Raw genomic sequence first — 13656 nt, forward strand, 5'->3', positions numbered from 1 at the left:
GTAGTTTGAAGATGTCTGAACTGTCTGATCTAAGAAATACTGGAAACACAAATTCAGTCTTTCAACAGTTCTCACTTGTGTTTAGACGTCTTTGAATCTCTCTCTTTTTTTTTCTTTTTTTTAAAAATATTATTATGGCATGGGTTCTGAAAAAAGCGTGGACTGTTTTGTTATGTGTGTGTGTATGTGGTTTGTTTAGATCAACATTGCGCTGAAAGAACTATATGCTTCTATTACTCTTGACTATGCAAGGAAGATTAACGAAACATCGTTCCATTAGTACTTATGCAATAATAGAGAAACGACGGAACATTATGACAAAAATATGGTCTCCCCGAAACGATTGTTTCCCCGGAGGAGAGAGAGCATAAAGCACAAGCATCTCTGTTAACGTAAAGAATATTTCTGCCACTATTCATATTCAAATGAGTCTCATGAAAGACTTTGTTAACGCACTAGACAAAAATGAACTGAATTCCAGTACCAGCTGCACAATTTCCAAAAAACTTAAGCAAGGCATATTTGTTAGACTTCAAATTAGGGAAGAACTGGGTAACAGCGGTAGTAAAATTGAACTGGAAATCCTTCAGATATTTCCGAAGAATTTTTGAGCAAGCTTTAAATTATGAAGAACTAGGCGATCAGCCTGTAATAACGAACCACAAGATGTGGCTGGAATGTCACCATAGATGCATTTTTTTTTCATTCTCACCTGAATTTATTTCTGAAAACCTTGGTGCTGTGAGTGATGAGCAGAGTGAACCATTCTAGCACCTTTGATTTCCTCGAAGAGAAATACGCGAAGTGTTTACGAGAGAAATTGAGCACTTTTAAATTTGTTTGTATTTTTTACACGTTTTCATTTTCTTAAATTATCGTAAACATAGTAAAATATGCAAGCAATTAAAGGTATTCATTGTATTCATTTTACGAAATAAATGCAATTTTATTTTTTTTAACGTTATACAATACTTATGTTACAATACTTGGCATGCCAAACATAAGCATGCCAAGCTTATGTTTGGCATGCTGGAATAAAAAAAAAAAAGTCTCATAATACATAAAACACTCTTTTGATTCTGCTTACAAAATGCATAATAAACCTTTTATACTACAATACCGCTGGTATTGTACTATAAAAGGTTTATTAAGAAAATAACAATCACTAAGTTATACAGATAAGATACGTTTACAGGGGTAACATTTTCCTCATTTATTGTAAACAGTAAAGAAGATGTTAGTACACCCACACACTAAATGTGGCAAAACCACATAGATAATAAACTTCAAAAAATTACCAAATTGTTGGGACCGTGTGGATTACTCACCTTTCCGTTTTTATTTGAGTTTCAAATAACTTTTCAAAATTACTTTGACAATTAACTACTTGCTTTGCTTAGTTCCCCACTTCGTACTGTTGAAAATAAATAACCACAGATAATTTCCATTAACCAGAATTTTAAATGTTATTCAAGTTTTGTAACTGCGGAAATATTTCTCATAGGAGAATGCTGCTGCTCGCGGAACTGGGATCAGCAGATGTGTCCTTAATTATAATTTCAGTAATTGGCTTCAGACGAAGAGAAAGAGAAAACGGTTCTTTGTTAGAGAAATTAACGAGAAGAGAAAACTGTTGTGGGAAAGGAGTAAAGACACTGCACTGTATTATATTTTGCTGCTTTATAAAATTTAAAGATATTCTGAAGTTCTGGAGAGTGTGTGCACTAGCCGGATATTCTAAAGATGTTAGTGGCTTCTATCATTAGTTTAATTCTAAAATATCCTTTGAGACTATAGGCCACCACCAACCAGTAATCTCCTTTCGTCTTCTCACTCCCCTACTGCGCCTGTTGTTGAATCTTTAATCAGGAGAAATTCTGGACGATCAATGTACACCTCATTTCTAAATTACCTTTCCTTCACCGACCTTTAGCTATTTCATTTACATACACTATCGTCGTTTTCTTCCTTTCTCTCTGTCGTCTCTTTTGGTGATTGCTCGTAGCATTTCTTCGTGGGCCAAGGGTACTTGTTAATGACTCACTGGACTATTACAAGTACGGTGTAATGTGCCATCAGGGAGCTATTCGTCATTGCAGTCTTTTAAAGGATGCTAAGAGAGTTATGGGCTCTCTCCCTCTCTTTACGTTCTTGCATTTAAGATTTTTCTCCTCTTAAGGAATATTTGTACTTTGCAGAAATTGCTGTGTTTTGATGACTATTCCAAGGTAACCAACTGCATCCAGAAAGGATTTGAGGTATTGTTTCTATCGCTTTTGTTAAACTACGTTTAGAATTTATTCCGTCCTTTCTTAAATACACGACCTCGACCTTGACTGATAATCAAGTATCTTTTAAGCACTGTTCGTATGAACTTCTAGAAGGAATACGTTTTATGAAAATATTACCAATAACAAAATTGACTATCGATAACATATACAGTAGAAGAAACAGATCAGATTTGCGAAAACACTACAGAAAAATCAAAAATCAAATGATTTATCGAATGAATTATATTATTTTCCAAAATGTGATTCTCCAAACTACTATATATTAGGTTATCTAAGAAAGTCGAGTTCGGATCACATTTTTTATTTGACCGGAAAATCATTTATTTAATGATTAATCAATCTATTACATATTAAACCACAATTAAGTATCTCAAAATTATAAATCTGCATTTATCTGATATACTGCTGCCATGATGAAGAATGTCTAGTGTTATTCTTTTCTGCTTGTCCTAAGCATTTTGTTGTAAGCTAGTAAACTAATATCGGAATATCACCAGGTGTTCCTTAATAAGAAAAATGTCATACCACGCGATTAAATTGTCTAGCACTCTTGATTTTTATTTTAAATAATTTATTATTATTAGTTTTTGAAAGACAACACAAATAACGAAGTTAGTCTGGTTTTGGCCGATTGGTTAGCATCCTCGCTCCCTAGGCAGACTTTAGTTTCCAATCCCTCAATGAATATAGATGCTGGTGATTGCTTAAAACAGGTGGGAGATAAATTTCGTTATTTGGTGTGACTACTGCCTCGCTTATTGGAGGCTTGAAGTAGCCCGAGAAAGTTTTATCTTGAGCGAGGTTTCCGGAATGCGTAAAAAAAAGCACTTAGTAAATCATTAAAAAAAAAAAAACTTTCGTCCACCTGGTGTTCCTTTCTTGTTCTTGTACATACTTTAAATATGCTGAATGATCTTTTCACCGAAACATTAGTGAATTAAATATGTATTTTACTTACAATGTCATCAGGCATTTTTTCGTTAATAACTTATAATGTCATGGACAAAAAAGTCTGAAATCAATTTTTTTTTATCTAGATCATGAACAGATTACAAAATGCATCCTTTTTTTTTTAATTTAAAAAGTGAATGCAAAAATCTTCACTATTCAGAACATAACAAAGTTTCGATTCGTTATTATGTAGAAATGTTTTCAAAGGTATTTCTGCAAACAATCAGCAAGTAATCCTGAAATAAGTGTGATTATTTTTAACAATACATCTGCGCTCCAGGCCCATCGTCAATCTCCACTTCAGGATTCCTTATTGTCACAACAACAATGTGAAAAACAGATGTTTCCCCTCAACTTTCACACTCTAACGAACCTCTTTTGACAAGTACGTCGCGTAAGTGTAAGCGGAACACGCTGTCAGCAAAGTTGAAACATGTCATTTATGTACGTAATTGGATGGCCTTGCTAGGCTTCAGTCTTCCAAGCAGAAAGGATTAAGTCATATCTTCCAAACCGGAAGCCTAACTTGGTGATGTTATTCCACTTACTGATAAGCAGCTAATTCTCGTCAGCTGCAGTCAGAGAAACCTTAGAAACCTCTATAATAAACCATTGATACTAAATATCAGAAAGTTGTGGTAAACAAAAAGAGAGAGACAGTGTATTGCAAAGACCGCTATTGTATTTCTACTAAAATAGTTCATTGTTAAGTTACCATGGTAATGAGTTGTGTTTAGGAACTTTATATTCATATTAATGGCATAATACGCGATATAATTTGTACATAGAATGTCTGCCTTTTATAGGGAGAAAAAAATCTTGGAGCGATATAAATGCTTATTTTATTTGGTATATTTTCCTAACGGATATGCGTAAAGAATTACTATGATATTCAGATAAATGTAGAGTACTGTTTTCAAAAAAAAAATTATACTTTTATATGGTTAGATAATAATCATATTTACATTTTCTGTTGTAAGCTGAATGAAATAAATTCTCCATTTTCTTACTTTTGTGCAAGTTACGAGTGACTTAGATACCACTTATGTATACGTACGCTCATAATATGTTACTTCCGAGTATCAGATGAAGTTTGATGATGGAAATACATAATCCGGTTGTACTTCATTTGTTTTGGTGATACCTCGCTATTTTCCTCAGCGATTTGCACGACTTCAAACTTCCAGTTTGATAGTTCATTGTAAAATTTACACGATTTAATAAGAGGAATTTTGAATTTACTTATTTGTTTGTAAAGCGTAACCTTTTGGCATTTGCATTCATATCCAGAACTAAAATGACTTTGGAGTATGGATTTCTTACGGATTGAGTAATTTTAATTGAGCAATCTATCTGTTGTTGCATTTTTCATTGATGTTTCCGTTTGATGAACTTTACATCTTATCTTTAGATGCGACCCAGAGAGAGAGAGAGAGAGATGCGGGAAGAAATGGTCAAGTGAGCTGTTGGTTGGTTAGATTACTTCGAATGAGACTGTGATTCAAATATTTCTGTCGCGTTTACCTGTTATGCGGAAAGAAAAATCCTCCTGCCTCTTCATTCTGAGATCGACTGACTCACATTTAGTTGAAAATCTCTTAGAGATATTCTGATACTGCAAGTAAATCGAACCTAGATCTTTTCTAACATAGGCAGTCATTATTACTCACGCACTTTGTATAAGTGTGTGTGGGTGTCTAAATTTCTTCAAATTTAAAATCCCCGAATTTACTAAAGAAAGATATTAGCGGAATTAGCACAACTAACGCATCTGAAAAATAATCACTTTTCTTTTTTTTAAATAAAAGGTTTTTTTTTTTTCTTGAAGCCATTACGAACTATCAGTCACCAGGAAAGACAGTGCTCGTTACCAGATGTCTAGAAACTACAAACATTGTCTTAAGAAGTTAAAATATTAATCTCGGGAGAGTAAGGTGACGTATAATTACCCTTCGTTTCCGCTTCGAGCCATTGCTCATGCTGCAAGATCCGTACGTGTGACGCACAATCAAATCAATAAGGAATCCCGTGGTAGGCGCCGTATGATAAACTACCGAAAATTTATCGTGATTGCTCGGATTGGGATGCCAAAGTAATTTAAAGACGTTTCTTACCTTGTTTAAAATACTTTCCAGTGATCTGATGCTAAATGGGCCCATTAGAAAAGGTTAATTGATAGACAAGTAACTGTTTTGCTGATCTCAAGCAATACTACTAATCAAAGTGGGCAAGATTGCCTGAAGCTTTGCATAGACGCGGATTTGCTCGTAATAGATTTTTCTTTTTTTAAGTGGATATGTCTTCACCAATTGAGATTTAAACTTGATGCGGCAAATGGAATTAAAGCTGCAAATGTTACACTGAATAGAATGCATAATTACGAATATCAGTTGCACGCCAATACTTTATGCGGAAGTCTATTGCAATATTTATCAGTCAAAGAAATAAATAAGCACGCAATAAACAAGTTCTTATTAATATGTGATTTTTTTCCCTTTCTGAATCATCCCATGTTAATTTATATTTATTTTTGATATCCATGATAGTGTGATATCACGTTTTCAAATGCTAGAATATTAACAGAAGATATATATACGTATCGAATTTTAAATCCTATCCATAGTTTTTGATGAACTATCATCAGTAAACTATAAATAGGGTTTGAGATTAGTGAAAGAACGAGCGAAGGCACAAAGACTTGGGTAACCTGTCATCGATAGAGAAATCCGAACAGACACCATCCTCTATGAGGGGAGGGGGAAGTTCTGATAAATACCTAGAACAAAAAATGATATTAAAGCAACTGATATAACTACCAGAAAGAACATACTAGTAGCAGAGTTATGACGGTAACTTATGTTCTTATATCCTCGTATGTTCTTTCTTGTGGTTATATCAGTTGCTTTAATATCATTTTCGTTCTAGGCGTTTATCAGAACTTTCGAGACCCCTTCCCCCTTAATATAATGCGCAGTTGACGAAGTTAATTTTGAAAAAGAATTAGTCGGAATTATGGTTAGATGATAAGCTAATTAAATTTGTTCTTAATGATTGTCTAATTTATAATGGTTGGTTGTATTGTTCTTTATGTATAAACATGCATTTAAAATATAATAAACATAAAAAGAAATCTTTTTTGAAAAAAAAAAGGTATATGAGTAAATTAAGGAGAAGTTAGGTTAGCTATGTGTGAATATATGCAAGCTAGCCTATACTTGGGCTGCTGAATCTCGTATTATATGTGCATCGATTTAGCTACCCTGGTGATTATTTAATTTGTGATTCACCTGTTTGTCTTTTTTCTAGTAGTGAGTTAGCCGTTCTAAGATTGTGGATGTAGGTTTGGCTTTCCTCTGGAAAGCCAGGAGGAAAGCTAAATCAGGCAGTCTCAGACCGAGGAAGTGGTGGTTGACCGGAACATGACCTTTAACTGTAATATTATACAAGTTGTAAAGTCATCAAATTGTACTGTGGGAAATAATGCGGATGAACTTCACATGCAGAAATAGATTATGATTTTCCATTGTAATATTAATTATTGCATACATATTTGGTCACTTGGTTTTCATATCGATGAGGATATATTAGAAAGGGTCCAGAGAACATCGACTGGAGTAGTAGTAGTAGTATCTGGTCTTCGAAAGTGGCGGAAGGTATAGCGATAAATTGAGCAAATTTCATTTGCAAAGCCTTGTGAATAGGAGTAGGAGAATGGATATGATTGAGATATATAAGTCGGTAAGAGGGTGTGTTGTTATCGGGTTACTGTGGAAGAAATGTTTCATAGAATGGGGGAGGGGTAGAATTACAGGCCATCCATGGAAACTGTATATGAAGGGTGCGAGCAAGGGGTGTTTGCAGTGCATGTGGAGTGGAATGCATTGCCCGAGAGTACAGTGAAAGAGAACATGTTTAATAATAATAATGAATTAGGAATTGAAAACTCAGAAGGATCTTGACAACAGGCACAGCCTTTGTCTGTAGCTGAATAATAATAATTGATAACTTTAATTCGATGAGTGCAAACAGAACTATTACAAAAAGGGTTCTTTGCAATGTGTAAATCGCAATAAGGGATTTATATGTGTTCATTATAATCTTATCAAGATAAATGTCAAACTAAATATAGGTATTGCTGTGAAAATCTTTTGTATTGCTCAAGGCTAACGGAAATGATCGAAAGGTTGTCATATATCCTCACATTTCCAACAAACTTCCCTTCAAGATGCTTACTATAAACAACGAAAACGGAACTCGTGATGTGAAATATACAAGAAGAGATAAATCAGTCATCAATATGCGGTCTTTATCAATTTACATCAACAAGATATGATATATGTTTGAAGTCAGTTGAGTTCAGTATGTCGTACATTAGCATTCTCGTTAAACACAAATGACGTCATGCTAATCTACGACATATGTAACATTAGGACTATAAAGCAATAGTCATCTATATAAAATGTCTTATTTGATGAGACTCGTACTAGAACTATGAATAATGGACTTTGGTTATACAAATCTTCACCACGAATGTATGCGAACTGTCTTCCTGATATTACGCAGTATTGCCTACCACTTTATTATTTTAACTTTGTACTTGACTCCCAAATTTAGTGTTATTAGTAGTCCAACCGCTTAGGGAGAATCTATTACCCAGACTTTATTTATTTTACAAAATTGCATTACTTTCCTTCAGTATAATTTAAGGCAATTGTAATTACTTCATCCCGTCGTTGTAGCTTCTTCACACAGACTAATTAGGATGCTCTCCTTATTGAGATGCCGGGTGATTCATTTGACACCTTTTTATGACATATAATGTCAAAGTAGCTCATTTCAAAGCTTTATTATACACAAACCATTTAAGTTAACCGTTTAAGTTAACTTTTTTTAAAACAAGAAGCTTGGGAGATTGCTTAATTTCAATAGCAAGTTAAGTGTGAGGAATTCAATTTGATTAAGCAAATCATTCAATCTGCATCTCGTCGAAATTGAGCCAAAGAAACGGTCAAAAGCTTTACAATTCGAATGTGTGCAAACTTTGATGATGAAGTTTTTAGGACTATAAATTGCATTTTACTTATATGAAGATTGTGGACTTTTCTATCAGAAGATTCTAAAAGAGAGAGAGAGAGAGAATTCGTACTATGCTATTTGGAATTTTATAATTTTTGTTACTTCGTATGTGAGTTAAAGAAGCATCCCTCTCAAAGATCCAAGTTATGTTTGTTTTTCTCAAGCAAGCATGAGTAGAGTATTGAGACAGTATTCTAATAACGGGAGTTTTCAAAATAATCGCTGCAATAGCCGTCGAAAGGTAATACTACATCAAGAGATGAGAGAAGATTGAAGAATATTATGAAGAAAAACTGCTTCCGAAGTGTAAAGTATTTTCACAGGCGATGGAAAGAACTAGGTGTGAATGTGTCTAAATCTAGAACGTTGAGACGACTTCACAATTTGGGTTTTAAATCACGTGTGCTTAAGACGAAGCTGCTAATGACTTCCAAGCAAAAGGTATAGTTCGCCCACCGATTAGAGGTCCCTCGACGCTTCTGCGCATCTCAGAAAAAGGAGAACCCATTCCGATAATAGGGTAATCAGTCCGTATTGTGGGATGAGTTGTTTATTATTACCAGTCAGAAAATTAACTTCTCTTTAATGATTATTGTAGTTAACTATGTTGCTTGTATAACAGTTGGAAAATTTTATCTATAAAGCACGTAATTTCGCGTGTTGGCGACCAATTCGGACGTCTTTCATTTCTTTCTCCCCTTCAGCATGAATCGACTATTCTTGGAAAGACGCGCAGGGACCTACAAACGGTGGGCGAACTATAGCTAGAGTACGATGGTGTAAGCACAGACTGTTGTGGGGTCAAGAGGACTGGAAAAAGATACTTTGTAGTGATGAAAGTATGTTTTGTGTGTCCCATGTCATCACGGGATACGTGTTTGGCGTCTTAAGCCAAAAATTCAAATTTTGGCTTAAGACGTTGCAAATTTCACTGAAACATTCAGTGAAATTTGCAACCTCTCTCACGGTATGGGCTTGTATGACCGCAAAGGATCCAGGAAGGCTGTGTGTTGTGTACGAAAGAGTCAATTCCAAAGTGTACCAAGAAATTCTTGAGCACTTTATGTTACCGGCATCTGGAGATTTATGTGATGCTGATTTCCTTTTCAGCAAGATTCAGCTTCTTGCCACACTTCTAAGACCACTATCAGATGGCTCAAAGAAAGCCAAATCAATTTAATTCCTTGGTCAGCAAACTCACTGGATTTGAGAATTTGTGGGGAATTATGAAGAAACGTCATCAAGAAGTTGCCCCAAGAGACAAAAATGAATTTGTTTCTAGTCTGCAGGCCATATGGGCATGTTTTGATAGAAAAGACTGTAAATCGCTAGTAAATGATATGCCCAACCGTTTACGAACGGTTATAAACGCTAAAGGGGATGCAACAAAGTACTAAATATCATATTGTTCCCCCTTTGACATTTTTCCCCCTTTGTTACAATTTTATGTGTTTACATTATTATATAACCTACAAAGTACGTCGATTTAGAAGATGCTGATTCATATTTGGTAATAATTATTTTCTATGCAATAAATTAGAATTGCAAATCATTCAACACATTTTCTTTAATTATCCTAATTTTTTGATTTGGAGGTGTACTTCCTTAATAACTTACCTTCAATTGAAATGTCTAACACAGCAGTAAAGAGGAGATACAAAATAGGTATTAATTCGGGAGTAGTGGTTTTGAACTGTTCAAGGGATGGCATAAATATTAGTGACCAGACTGATTTACACTGTAGAAATGGTATAACATACTATGCAACTGGTATGATTTTTGAATATGTTATATTATAGCAGTTTAAACACGAATGAGGTGGAATTAAATGTAAGCGTTTCCAGAACCACATCTACGAGCATCTTTGTTTATTATTATTTTATTATTTTATGTTAATTTTGTTGTATAATATTAACACGTCGCAAAGAACTAATGCAGACTCTAAAACTGATGCGAACAACCATCCGATTTATTTTCTAGAATTTAATAAAAACATCTCTTTGTCTACACGTAGAAACACAACTTTCATTCTGAAATGAATGCCAACAATGGGATTTAACGCTTGCCCAGAAAAAAGCTGAATCAGCATTTCTATTGTTAAAACCAACGCTTAAGTTTCATTTTTGTGTGCATACAGCATTTCGAGTATTGAACAGATGCTGAAAAATACATTTGCTGGTCAAGGAAAGTTAAAGTGGTCATATCCTTGAGCTGGCCATTGTTTTCGGACAAGATAAACAAACGTCTGTTTTCGTTAGAGATGATTTTCCTTATACACATCGACGTCATATTGTAGCGAGAGAGATATTAGGTGGGTCTGTTCACCATGTCAATATTTTCATACTTCCAGTGAGTTAGGAAAACATCTCTACGTTTGGACGACAGCCTCTCACTTATTTCTCTAGAATATCTAACTCCACAAAATTAGTGTTATCGTTGAGCAGAGCTTACATAATTACTTTTATTAAGTGCGCTATGAAAACTACTTTACCTGGAAACGTATATGTTTAACTAACAGAAGTAACGCACACGTGTAATTTTTATTTTATAAACGTTGAAAAACGTACACTCTGAAAGATACCGTTATGAATGGAAAAAAGTCTAAAGGTTTCCATAAACCGGAAATTTTGTTTCTTTAACCGGAAGCTTCCTTTATTTAAGCTACTCTTTTTTTTTTTTTTTTAATTCCTTAGAAAAAAAGTATACTTTTGAATTCTGTTGCATTCTGCACATTTTTATCCCGTATTTTTTATTATTATTTTCACGTTTAAAATTAACACTTGATGCTCTCTGATAATAATATTAGTCTCCAGATGGCTGATAGAAATTAATTTTAACTGCTTTGTTTTTAGAATATTCTGTTTTTTTTATTCTTTTTTAAAGAAAATAAACCATCCTAAGGTGCGTGCGCGATTGCTTAACGGTTACCAAAGTACTGTTTTTCCCAGGAGAAGTGTGCTGGTTTGGGCATGCTTGGATTTCGAAATAATGTATTACCAATTCTGTCCCTGTTGCGCCTTCAAATGCTTGAGAGAGAGAGAGAGAGAGAGTATTCAAGGTCAGACAGAGGCATAAATGTTATTTTCTTTGCAAGTATTTGTAACAAATTGTTTAATTCTCTTTTTTTTTTTTTTCTTTTTTTTTTTTTTTGTGGGAGGTAGGGTCCAAATTTCCTGAAGGACAGCATCCTTCTCACCTACGTTTCAGGTTCTGTTTAACAGTAGTGGGCGTGTGTGTGTGTGTGTGGGGGGGATTGTTGTTTGAAATTTTAATAAACCAGACATCAATGGAATTAATATTTTTTTCAGCTGAATTGTGTGTGTGTGTGTGTGTGTGTGTATGTGTGTGTGTGTGTGTGCGCATTAACCACTTATAGAAACCGATTATATGTATTTATTTAAATCACCTGTGATACAAATAAGTAATTTTAATTAAAACTAGCCCTAGTATGAGGTGAGTATTTAACTTGAGTAGAGATGAATAATCCGATATCATGTGGTCAAACACAGTTTCTTTGAACCAGACCTAAACCTTTTGTCGAATGTACGAGTTATTTATCGATATATTTCTTAGAGCGCGTGATGTGGAAAAGAAAATACTGAAGGGGAAAGGATAAGACGTGAGCTTTGGAGAAAACTGATGGACGATTTGATTTTTTTTTTTTTTTGAAGATATATTCTAGTGTGGACCCGCTGTAGGTCAAGTGGTACATATAGATGAGCGTATATCGGTTGGAAAACAAGAAAGAAATGCTTTAGCAAGACAGGCGGAAGAATTGAGATCCTGAAAGTGATGAATGGGGATATTTTGTAAGTGAATTTACGCTACAATAAGCGCAGAGTCGTTGGCATCATTTAAACTTGAAATATATCATATAAAAATAGGATCTGTAACTGTACTTGAGGCGACTGAAATATCGAAATGCGGTTTTTAATAACAATTGAAAGAGATGTCGTGTCATTGCTTGCGGCTTTTTGCAAGGTATCAGTTCTATTTGGGTTCGTACGTAAACAGGAATTTTTCTTACGCGATTGTTTATTTGATAAAGGCTAACTTTCCTATTTGTCTTTTTTTATAACAGCGACAAATAATGGAAGGTAAATAAAGAGTTAAAAATTACACTACAAAGAAAGTATTAAGCCAGGAAATAGAGTGGAATATCGCCTTCCTCATCTTTAAAAATATCAGTTGAAAACACAATATGAGAGAACATATATATATATATTAACTTATATTTTTTAATACAATGGATGTAATATTTTTTTAAAACATGCATAGAAAACCTATAATGATTAATCAGGAAAGATTAATTAAAGTGAAGTCCTGTGACTTCGAAGTAGCCCCTCAAAAATCTGGCTCTTTCCGATACTGTCATTTCTACAGATCGACTATAGTTTTCTCTGGGTTGAAATGTTTACGGATATGTCTGGATGATCGATGTTTTTGAATAGTATATATTGTGTTTAGTTGATGGATGAGGTTCGATGTGATTAGTCGTGTAATGTAATACTAACCAAATCATATTTCGTAGATGTTTCAAATTGATATTGGTGAGGGAAAATGCAGTGAAGCCATATTAATTGTTTTAGATGATGTGCCAAGTAGGTCATTTATCTGCGATTTGAAGGTATTTTTAAGGGATGTGTTTGTATCTGCAAGTTTGGCTGTTTCGCTCGAAAAAGAAGGGAAAAAACTGTTTCGATTCAAATGTGATCCTGTAAATGGAGTGTCCATAGGTTTGAGTACAAGAATAGGTCACTTGTATTTGATTATGTTTACCGTGGTTTTGGAAGCAAAACAGATACTTTTCCTTTCGATTCACTGAGACTTTTTTATACGGGAAACATTTTTTCTGCTATTGAAATCTTTGCGGTGTCTTGAATCATGATAAGTAAGGGTCAACTGTCAATTAAGAGCCATATTTCATGTTCAGGGTCACTGCTTAATAGGTTTTTTAGTCCTACAGGCAAAAGAGATAATTGCTAATAACCGATTTCCTTGTAGTCGATCTTGAATCATAAGAAGTCATTACAGCCAGAGAATGGTGAGATTGAATTAAAGTCGACTTGCGTCAACATGCGCATTGCTAATCACGCGATATCGTGTGATGCGAGTTCTCACCCGGTAGCTGATCACGCGTTATCGCGTGGGCGTCGCTATCAAGTTTCTAAGCGGAATAGTATAGTGGCCACAGCGAAACGGCGCGTAATATTTATATTAGCCACTAGGGAAAGGGATCGACTTTCGTGGAGTGGGGATATCCGCCAGCCATTGTCTATTGTTTATGTTAGCCAGTGCGCACAGTGGCGGCGTTCGGACAAGGCGACGACACGACGTT

Source organism: Typopeltis vanoorti, chromosome 4 (genome assembly GCF_054136105.1).
Source record: "Typopeltis vanoorti isolate ZY-2024b chromosome 4, IOZ_Tvanoo_1.0, whole genome shotgun sequence".
Lineage (NCBI taxonomy): Eukaryota > Metazoa > Arthropoda > Arachnida > Uropygi > Thelyphonidae > Typopeltis > Typopeltis vanoorti.